The 12,034-nt window shown below is 44.0% G+C and overlaps 1 pseudogene; it reads left to right on the top strand.

The window, feature by feature from the left end:
• Positions 1–10,337: 10,337 nt before the first annotated feature.
• Positions 10,338–11,481, top strand: LOC107143672 (annotated as a pseudogene).
• Positions 11,482–12,034: the final 553 nt, after the last annotated feature.

Here is a 12,034-nt window from a genome sequence, read left to right on the forward strand (position 1 = left end):
TTTGGAGGCTGGAAGTGTACCTCCATGGTAAAGTATAGGCTTAACAATCATGAGGTCCTAGGTTCAATCCCCAGCTCATACGCATGTGTGTGCACGTGCATGTGTGCGTGCGCATGGACACACACACACACACACACACACAAATTAGAGAGCAGAATAGTGGTTACCAGAGGATAGAGGTGGGGAAAGGAAAGATATTAGTCAAGGGGTAAATAAAGTTTCAGTGATACAGAAGGAATAAATTTTAGTGATTGGCTGTACAGCATGGTGACTACAATTAATGTATATTTCAAAATTGCTAAGAGGGTAAATCTTAGATATTCTCATCATAAAGGAAGATTAAGAATGTGAAGTGATAGAAATGTAATTGGCCTGATTTAATCATTCCACAATGCATGCATGTATGTGTATGTATGTGTATATATGTATGTGTATATATATATTATATATATATCGCCATATTATAGCCCACATATATGCAATTTGTCAATAAAAATATGGAGGAAAAAAGAATATATGTGTGAATAATAAAGTTATTGACAATGTTAAGATGACATGTGTTAAGTGTGTGTGGGGAAGCCTTTAATTTATGGATGTCATCTCATTTATGATCACAAAACACAGGTGTTATTTCCCCATTTTATAAATAAGAAAATTGGGCTTAAGAGAGTCTAAATTCACTTGCTCAAGTTCACCCCAGATATGAAACAAAAATGATTCCAGAATCCTTACTCCACATGCCAATTTAATTTTGTTTTTATGTGTCAGTGCCCTCCATCAAACTGTGGGTTCTTTGAGGACAATGTCCAGTTCTTTCAAATCCCTGATTCTAAAGCAGATCTGTGTTGTGATCATTAAAGAAAATAACGCCAACACAGCAGACATTCCATGACCTTTCTTAAAAGAAATGAATGAAAGTAAGCTCTTGCCACTAGGTGTCACTCTTGTCCTGAACTTTCTATTTTTCTGTGGTCAGTACTAGGGGAAATTGACTTTTACAATCCCATGAAAATCAGGGCACCCCAATCTTTCTGAATGACCATCAAAGCTGCAAATGGTAGGATCTGTCAATCCAGGTGTGTATCCCGAAGGAAAAGCCACCTGATGACAGGACCCTTCATCCTGCCGTGATGGACTCCTCAACAACTAGTCAAGAAACCCCAGTTGTCTTGCTCAGTTTTTATCTGACCAGTGGGTCTTGGCCTTTTGAGGACATTGAATATTCTGCTTTGGAATAAATAGGAAAGGGATCTTGGAATGATTATGGGGTGTTAGAGAATTGGAAGGGAATCAGAAGAGAAGCCAGGCTGACCCGATTTGACAAGCAGATAGCCCAGTGTGTGACTATCTACTCTCAGAGCCTCTCCTATGCTCTTTTGCTTAAGGGCAGAGATTTGGGTGATCACCATTAAATCCACTCAAGGTTTCCATATATGCACCTGATTGCTGTGAATCCATTCATTTAGCAGCAGAACTGAGATTCACAAAAGACTCAAGACTGTTCTAAGAATACTGACAACACTAGACCTGTGGTGTGTGCTCTCAGGTAGCAGATTGAGGAATAATCATATGGACATTTCATAAGCAGCACCAGTTTCTTTTTGACAAAATGACTTTTCTGGGCATACTTTTTCTCAAATCCTGGCAATATATCCAACCCAGTTTATAGTATTCAGGCCAAAAGAGCATTAAGTTGAAACCTGCTATGTAAGCAAAGTGGCAGTCAACTTACTGTCAAAAGCAGAATATTTTTTAGTGGGAAGAATGGCACTTTATTTATAATTTCATGGGACAACAACCATAAACAAGACTCGTGGGGAAATTGGGATGAATAGTTACTATATAAGGCCATTGCCCTACAGTCAGCTTTTCATCAGATTTAACTTGAAGTTTATTCTGGTTTTGCCATTTCTTTTCTTCTAAAGTGACTGTCAATAGATTCTACTAATTTCCATACTTTCCTGTGAAACCACTTTGTAGCAAGTTCCCCCATGGCACGGCAGTGGGTTCTGAAGACCTGCAGAATGCCACCAACTTCTGCATTTGACTAACAGAGGTTTTGGTATCAGTAATTATCAACAGCTTGAAAAATAGCTAAATCCATATCAATTTCTACTTTTCTCATATTGATACCACCAGTGAGGAGTTCTTCTTCCTCGCATAATGAAGTATAACATTAGAGAAGCATGCGGAGGCAAGCATGTAAATCAGGGCTTATTTAAAAAGGGGTAACAGACTTCTCCTGGAGAGGGAGAAGGGGGCCATAGCTGGTATGCTGGTATCCCAAGAAGTGAGGGTGTTTTGCCTTTGTATATGTCCCAGGCTTCCTTTGTTCTCCTGCTCTTCCCCTTATCTCTCTCCTTCCTGACAAGGTCCAGGAGATGCTGGTGGGATGGCCAAAAGGTGAGAAGCAGATGAGCCAGAGGGGCCAAGGAGATCTGAGTAGGAAGGGGGCATAATTAACAACTCTCTAAAAGGAGGGACAATACCTGGGACAGGTTACCTTAACAACAGGTAACCTGTTGGAGTAAGGGCTGGTTATCTTGATAAGGGTAGAGGAAGGGCTCTGAAGGCATTAGCATTTCAATCCCTCTCCAACTTTCTGGACTCACTCAAATTGGCCTCCTTGATCCGACCTGACTCGATTTACCTGTCTATACTGACTGCTTATCTAATTCTGGCTTCATTAGTTGCTCCTGATTTTAGTCTGATTAATGTCTGATTTCTACTGTGCTTGGACCTACAATCCCAAGTTAATGTGGACAATTACCAAGAGAGATCGTCCCCTTGCCTTATGATTTGTACCTTCTTAAAGTGTGAGAGTAAGGCTAGAAGAAAGGTTTCCTCTCCTGCCTGTTTCTTCTTCACACCCCATTGGTGCTGCATCTCCATGTGATCTAGAGGAGGATCTCTTTGGAGCCCTGTGATATGCAGAGAGCTGTGTGCTGTGGTGTATCATAAATTGAATCAGAGTGCAAGAACTCAGAGCACCTAGTGCAGAGCATGATTCTAACAGATGTTCAATAAATATGTTCTTACTTTTTTTTTTAATATTTATTTTTTAGTTTTCGGCGGACACAACATCTTTGTTTGTATGTGGTGCTGAGGATCGAACCTGGGCCGCATGCATGCCAGGCGAGCGCGATACCACTTGAGCCACATCCCCAGCCCTAAATATGTTCTTACTTACAATCCAGACCATCACAGTTAACCTTCACAGTGAAGCGAAGGCGTCCATGGCCTCCTCTCTACCACATAATGTACAACCAGAAGAATGAGAAGTTATACTCCATTTATGTAAGATGTGTCAAAATACATTCTGCTGTCATATATACTAATTAGAATAAAAATGAAGAAGAAATCCTGTCATTTGCAATATAATGAATGGAAATGGAAGACATTATGTTAAGTGAATTAAGCCAGACACAGAAAGACAAGTACTGCATGTTCTGTTTCATATATGGAAACTGAAAATGTCAACCTGAAAATAGCATAGTGACCAATAGGGACTGAGAAGATTAGGGAAAGAGGGGTGGAAAGGGGTGATTGGATATGACCAATGCACACTCTGTGTATGTATCGAAATATACCAAATTCATCAAGATACACAATTAACATGTGTTGATAAAAATTTTCGAAAAGAAATGTTAAAGGTAATTTCCAGCCCAAAGTTTCAATATTCTTCATGAAAATTCCTTGGCAATAATCCTTGTCTCCTGGTTAATTTCATTCTCAGTCATTCTTTTAGTTTTTTATTGCTGCTACAACAAATTACCACAAACTTAATGACTTAAAGCAACTCAAATTGATCATTGTGTACTTTTCAAAGTCAGAGTTTTACATGACTCTGGATGGGCTACGATCTAGGTGTCTGCAAGGTATGTTCCTTTCTGGAGGCTCTAGGAGAGAATCCTTTCCCCTTCCAGTTTCAAGAGGCTGCCTGCATTCCTTGGCTCATAGCCCCCTCGTCCATCTGCAATGCCAGCAATGTTGATTCTCTGGCCATATTTGCCTAATCGGAGCTACCTATCTAACCACAGCTGAGAAAGTTTCCCCTTTCCCATGCAATTTATTTGGGTCCACTTGAATAATCCATGGTGTTTTTCCCTACTGTAAAATCCACAACTTAGTCAATCTACGAATGACCCTTTTGCCACATGTGGTTATGTCACAGGCTCTAGGGGTTAGGACATGAACATCTCTTCAGGACTCTTATTCTGCCTAGCACAGCCATGATTTCCTGGGCTCCATCAGCACTGCTCAACCTCTATGCCTCCATTCCTAGGGGTCTTAATGTAGGTTATGAGCTCAGAGTTTTTTACAAGGCAGTATCACCAGGCAGGCATTGGCCTGAACACAGTCCCAGCAGCTTAGTACTCATGGTTGTAGGCATCATCTCATACATCAAGTCTTCCTTCAGGTAGGTTTGCACACATTTGAGTTTGGTCATGTCTACCAGCTTCCATTCTCTGTCCTTTGGCTGATCCAGAAATATCCAATACCAGGCCTGACTCTATGGCCAGAGGTTCTAAAGCAAGATCCAGCCCCATCTTACCATTTTCTTACCACCACCAAAAGCAGCCCAGATGGCTGGAAACAGGTGAAGATGCCCTGAAGAAATGGCACCTAGATCTGGCAAATCCAGATTAGTGCTGCCATTACCATCCTAAAATATCAGTGTCAAGAGAGGCCCTAGGGACAAAAAAAAAAAGTTGGTTTTTTGTTTTTTTTTTTAAACAGAGGACCTAGAGACATTTAGATTAAAGAGGGAAACTGAGGCCCAGAGAAGTGTGGCTTTCAATAATGTTCCACCAGTTATCGGTGACAAGTCCTGCTCCCTCACATGTTGAAGTTTGAACATTAGAGAAGCACCTAAGGCAAGCATATAAAGCAGGGCTTATTCAAAAAGTGTAACATGGACTTCTCCCGGGAGGAAGAAGGGGGCCATAGCTGGTATCATGGTATCCCAAGAAGCGAGGTGTTCTACCTTTTTATGTGTCCTAGGCTTCCTTTGTTCTCCTGCCCTCTTCCCCTTATCTTTCTCCTTCCAGCCTACATGACTAGGCCCAGGAATGCTCAGTGGGTTGGCCAAAAGGTGGGAAACAGGTGGTCAGAAGGGGGAAGGGCAGGATGGAGCAGCCCAGGACACATTAATCAACAACTTTATAACTCCCTGTAGGGAGGGGCAATTCCTGGGACCGGTTACCTTGGCAACAGGTTGAAGCAGGGGGAGGTGTTTGATAAGGATAGAGGAAGGGCTCTGAAGGAATTAACATTTCAATCCCTCAGGGGACAGTCTCCAACTTGCTGGACTCACTCAAAATTGGTCTCCTTGATCCGACCTGACTTGATTTACCTATCTAGACTGACTGCCTGTCTAATTCCGGCTTCACTAGGACAAGGCATGGGCCAGCTCTAGATGAGATCCAGGACAGCTAAATCCAACTCTAAGAACTTTTCCCCACTGAGCAGCAGATCTGCCACTACCATTTGAAGTGTTCTGAAAACATCAACGAGATGTCTCAAGACCACATTTTTTGAAAACTCCCTTTCTCTGCCACGTGACCAGTGCGAGCTTCATGAAAGAAGGTTTGGTTCATAAGAAATTACTAGGGAGTTTTAAATTAAAGAGACAGACTCTCATTACCTTAAATAACCAGCTCTGAGATGGCTTCTCCTAGCTCCCGCCTCCAGCCACCTAATGCGGTGGCGAGGTTTACAGAAGAGACTAGTGAGAGAGGGAGAGCACGCCAGGGAGTGAGCTTTTATTGGGGAACAAAAAATTCCAGGGAAAATCCCATCCAATGAAGGTTAAGGGGGCAGCATCCCAAGGTCAAGGACGATGATTGGATCTTCAGGTCAGTGGCCAGGCACGCCTCTGCACGGACAAGCCCTTGGACCTGGGAAAGGGTGGGGAAGGCTTTTAACACAGCTGTGTCTAAGCGCCTCTCACCCAGCCAGGGAGGTAACTCAAATCACATGCGAGGATGGCCTCCCACACCTTTCAAAGCTGTGCCTCTGATATGTCTTATCCTTCCTGCCTCTGTGAATGCAGCATTTGGAGTGTGACATTTGCTGCTCCAGCCATGCCCTACTCTGGTACAATTTCCTCAGCAGAAGGAAGATGAGTGGGATGTGCCTGTATGTACATCCACACATTTCAAACTCCCTGGAAAACAGTGGTCAGGGAGTGGACAAAATGAGAAAAGGCTCATTGATAATTTGCTGTGATATGTCTTGATCTACTCTGCCAAAGCTTGCCATATTTCCTCACTCAAATGAGGAAGGGCTACCAATTAAGTCAAGAAAAGACATGTTTAATACATTGTATATATGTAAAATTGTCACACTGTACCCTACAAATGGGTACAATTTGTTGGATATGGAAAATGAAAAACATCAGAATACTGCGGCCTGGGAAAAGTGAGTAAAAAATAAAGCTATTGATTGATAACATCGATCCTTTTCCAATACATTCTTTCCAGTGACAAGACAAGCCCTGGGGAGGAAATAAGCATCCAAGCCTAGACAGGCAGTCTCTGGGAAGAAGCCAAAGTATTGACCCTTCCCAAAATAAATCCTTTCTCAGTGATAGTATAATGAGACCCCAGAGGGAAAGAGATAAATACTGACCACTGATGCCAGATCCTCAGTCTGGTCCACTGACCACTGACCCCAGACCCTCCATTAGACATGCTCTGGCAATAATTAGGTTACCTCTCAGTATAACCTATATAAGCACAAATTTCCCCTTTGGCCAGTGGCTCATTTTCTACCAGGAAAGTGGGTCCATCAGAGGCATCACCCTGTTCCTGCATGAAACTTTGATCCTGAATAAAAAGCTGAGATGATCTGCGAAGTTTGCATCTGGCCTGGTCCTTGTGTGCTACACAATTATTACGTGCTAATTAAGAAGAGAAAATTAAAAAGAAAAGGCATTTCTACCCTTGTACTATTTCTTTCAAAACAAGAAATTGTCCAGTTTCATTCTCAGGGCCACTATGAAAAGCTCTGCTGGAGAGTAAGTCAATGTAGAAGGGGATCTATTCAGATGCTAAGATAAGATCCATTATCTCAATTTATTTTTATTTATTTTTTTTTAAAGAGAGAGTGAGAGAGATAGAGGTAGAGAGAGAGAGAATTTTTTAATATTTATTTTTTAGTATTTGGTGGACACAACAATCTTTGTTTGTATGTGGTGCTGAGGATCGAACCCGGGCCGCACGCATGCCAGGCGAGCGCGCTACCGCTTGAGCCACATCCCAGCCCCATTATCTCACTTTAAAGATAAGAAAACTAAGGCTCAAAGTTAAAAAACAACCATCCATTAATTTGCATTTCAAACAAATAAGTCAGGCACTGCACTAGGTACTAGAGATCAAATGCTGAGCAAGACAGCTAACTGGTCCCTGCCCTCAAATTGTTTCCATCTAGCAGAAAAGAGACTATCGATGCATTATACAAAATTGAAGGGGATCAGGATATGCCACTTTGGCAAAAGGATTATTTTGAGCTGAAGGCAACTATGAAAAAGCAGACTACAGAAAAAAAGCACTCTTCCTGTCCCTTATTTGCTTAAAAACAGGGCATACAAATCCCTTTGTGAAGGATTCTCCTTTCCCTCTCTTCTTCTAAGAAGGGAAGAATGACCCTTAGTTACTAGGGATGTCTATACAGCAAACCTTAGTAACATCACTCTTATCTTCCTTTAGCTTCCCTCAAATATTTACCCTCTTACAATGTACTGCTCCCAGAAGCTCAAAACCCTGTTTCTTTGCCTTGTCACTTTTCCACAAATTTATCTCCCTTTGTTAAAATGGTATATAGGCCTCCAGTTCTGACCAACTCTTTGGGGTTCCATTTCATTTCATTTCCTTGAAGTGTGCCATATGTACCTTCTTTTTTTTTCCCCTGTTAATATTTATTTCGTCAGTTTAATTTCCAGGGCCCAAGTTACAGAACTTGAGGATAGAGGAAAGAGTTTTTCTCCCTTCTTGTGGTGAGCCGTTCTAATTAGACCATGGCCGCCATTAGAAGATGGCGCCGGCTTCCACTGTGGCCTGTGATAAACAACTCCTAATATGGAGAATTGGCGCGCAATCCCTTACCACCCTATGAGAAAGGTCCACGTGGCAGCTTAAGATTGGTATGCTGGAGGCTTTATTAAGCTGTGCTTGGGCGTGTCAAGCAGCGGGCGCTAGAAGATGATACATGACTCAAGGCCTGAATAAACTGCTGAAAGAAGAATCCTGTGTCATGTTTTCCCTTGCCGGCGAGGGGTCGCGACACCTTCTCTTCAATGTCTTCCGGCACTTGGTCCCATCCCTTTCTGCTTCATTGAGATGATAACACAACTCCTGAGTGGGTGGCAAATGAGGTTCCCCAGATCTGGGCTCCACTCCCAATCCTTATCTGCTCCTTTCACCTGATTTGTCATCACCCCACCTGCTTTATTTTGTGAGATGAGGTTAGAGATCTCAATCTTCCTGGTAAGTATTTTGCAGGCTTCTTGGCAACATCTTTCAGGGTCATTAGCCCAAAGCAGCTGCCCAGTGTTTGCATTTCATCAATGTTGTGCTAATGTGACTCAACCAAAGAAGCCAGAGGGAGAGACAGTTTTAAAGAGTGTTTTGCTTATAATACAATTACTTCATGATGCAGACAGTGCCAAGGTTTGATGATTTCTGGGAAATGACAAATATCTCTAAAGGAGGTTGTCACTTTGTTAGGGGGAAGGGGTTACCACAGATTGAATTCAGGGGCACACGGCTACTGAGCCACATTCCCGGTCACACACACACACACACATACACACACACATTTGTATTTTATTTAGAAACAGGGTCTCATTGAGTTGCTTAATGCCTCACTTTTGCTGAGGCTGGGTTTGAACTCTTGATCCTCCTGCCTTAGCCTCCAAACCCTGGGATTACAGGCATGCAACACCGAGCCCAGTTTTAAAGTCAGCTTTTTAAGCTCTGTTCATCCAGGGTATGTTTCCATATTCAGCACATTCAGGTGCAGATTTTTTATTTTCTTCCCAGTACTGGGGATTGAACCCAGGGCTCAAGAATGCTAGGCAAGCATTATACCACTGAGCTACATCCCTAACCCTTTTTATCTTGAGACAAGTTCTCTCCTAAGTTGCCCAGACCAGTCTCAAACTTGTTATCCTCTTGCCTCAGTCTCCCACATAGCTGGGATTACAGGCATGGGCCATGGCCTCCAGCTTAGGCCCAGAATTCACCTTAGTTCATAGGGCTATGTCTCTATCCTAAGCTTTTGCTATCAGAGGACCAATAGAAACTACTACTATGATTAAAATGGATGTTAGAGACAGAATGACAACTGTAATGCCAAAGTGTTTGTGTGTTTCTTGGAATGTTGGGGAAACAATGAAATTTGAAGAATTCTTCTAAGTATTGCTGAGAGGGCTTTGCCACACCCTAATGTTGGAGGCTCAACAAATATTGCTGGAAGCTAAGAGCCCAGTTCTATCTTTCAGGTCCCTAAGCACTGGGTGACAGATATAATCCAGGTATGGCTTAGGCTCACCTGCTTGGATGTCAGGTATGTTTGGTCACTTGAGCAGTTTGTCCCAAAGTCTATTCCACCTGTAAAGTGGTGGTCCATCTTTCTTCAGCTTTTTGAAACTCTTGGGGTGAGGCGTTCTATGAGAGTGAACTAGAACTTTCATCCCTGGCTGGGATACAGGTGTGTACAGATATGCTTAGGAACTTGAGGAGGATAGGAAGGTTGGTTGTAAGTGAAGCTGTAGGGAGGAGAATGGAGATCTGAGGGACAAAGCTTGGTGACTACTAAGGAATAGGCAAAATGGCCAGACTCAAGACCTGGGTCTTCAAAAGATAGCATATCCCAGCCACCATTCCTCCCACCAACCTGGCCTTCCATCCCAGAGTGGCTGTGACCTGGTCCTGAACACCTCTACAGTGGAGCTTACCTGGGAAGGGCTGTGTGTGAGAAGGAGGGGGCCTGCCCTATTCTAGGAAAGATGAACTGGTGATCAAGAGCAAGTGGTGAGGGGAGGCCAGCAGAGGCAGCAGCTGCAGCTGTACCCCCTCCCGCCCAGCCGCCCTCCACCTGCTCCGGGTTGCTTTTCCCCTTTCTCTTTCTCCTCCATCCCTTCACCCCCTTTCCCCTCTGCACTCTGACCTCAGGGGGTGGGAAGGCACTCACCCTCTGGCCTGCCCCCATTGTTCGGTTCCAATCTCCCTGCCTTTCTCTTCCCCTCTGCTCCCCCTTTCCCCCTTCATCATGTAGTGCCTGCAGTTTTTGACTTTTACCCCCACCAGTGATCAAAGACTGGAACACTCAAAATACAGCTCCCCATAACAATCCTCGACATGGACACTGGTGTAATTAAAAGTGGACTAAGTGTCACTCTCACCTGTGTCATCCAGCTACTTATGCATGGAAAGGAAGTTGGCAGTATCCTTGGAAAGAAAGGAGGATCAGTTAAGAAGATGCGGGAGGAGAGTAGTGCACGTATGGACATCTCAGAAGGGAATTGTCCTGAGGGAATCATCACTTTGACTGAGCCCGCTAATACCATCTTCAAAGCCTTTGCTATGATCATTGACAAACTGGAAGAGGACAGCTGTATGACCAATAGCACAGCTGCCAGTAGACCCCTGGTCACTCTGAGGCTGGTGGTGCCTGCTAGTCAGTGTGACTTTCTCATTGGAAAAGATGGTTGCAAGATTAAGAAATACAGAGCGTACAGGTGCTCAAATCCAAGTAGCAGGGGAAATTCTCCCCAATTCACCTGAGTAGGCCATCACTCCCCAATCCATCACTGAGTATGTCAAACAGATCCACGTGGTCATGTTGGGGTTCCCCCGGAAGGCGTGACCATCCCGTATAGACCCAAGCCATCAAGGTCTCCAATCATCTTTGCAAGTGGTCAGGACACAGGCATGACAGTGCGAGCTTTCCCCAAACCACCCCATTCATGTGCCTAAACCCTGACCTAGAGGGACCACCTCTAGAGGCCTATGCCATTCAAGGACAGTAGGCCACTCTACAGCCAGATTTGACCAAGTTGCATCAGTCTCATTTTCTTATGACACATGGCAATACTGGATTCAGTGCAGGTTTGAAGCATCTGCTCAGACTATTTCTCAGGAACTCACTGTTCCAAATGACTTGACTGGCTGTATAATTGGGCATAGAGGCGCCAAAATCAATGAGATCCATCAAATGTCTGGGGCGCAGATCGAAATTTTAAACCCAGTGGAAGGATCTACTGATAGGCAGGCTACCATCACTGGATCTGCTGCCAGCATTAGCCTGGCTCAGTACCTAATCAACGTCAGGCTTTCCTTGGAGACAGGTGGCAGGAGGAGCAGCCAGAACAATGCAGATTCATCCATCATTCCTTTCTGCTGTTCCACACTGTCCATGATCCATGACGCATTTTGTAAATTTTCAGTTTCTATGTTCTTTATCATCCACTTGTGATTTTTTAATTAAAGCATTTTAATTCCTTTCTCAAAAAAAAAAAAAAAGCGCAAGTAGTGAGGATGTTAACCCAGCAACTTCAGAGTTCAGGCAGGTGAGAATCCCTGGGCTGTAACGAGTTCTCACAGGCCAATGAAGGATGCAGAGGTGTGGACAGGGCCTCAGGGGTGCTGGAGCAGACTGGTGGAGGCAGCATCAGTGAGTGGGCGCCGACGGCACAGAGCAGAGCAGCACAGTGGCAGCCAGAGAGGTGCTCTGGGAGCTGCCAACAGACACATCTTCCTCACCCACCTTAAGGACTCCCTGGATCCAGAAACATCAGGAAATTGGACTGCCACAAAGCAGGTAGGACAAACTCCAGGGCACACTGCCACCCAAGCAGGTGAACCTAAGGTACGCCTGGGCTCTACCTGTCACACAGTGCTTGGGGCTCCTCAAGCCCCAAGGGAGAAGAATTGCACTCAGCATTGCATTCATTCTAAGTGGGATGGGCTTCTCAGCTCCTGAGAACTGAGATTACTCAGATTTCTTAATACCTAGGTGCCATTATGGT

This window comes from Marmota marmota, unplaced genomic scaffold (assembly GCF_001458135.2).
Source record: "Marmota marmota marmota unplaced genomic scaffold, marMar, whole genome shotgun sequence".
Taxonomy (NCBI): Eukaryota; Metazoa; Chordata; class Mammalia; order Rodentia; family Sciuridae; genus Marmota; species Marmota marmota.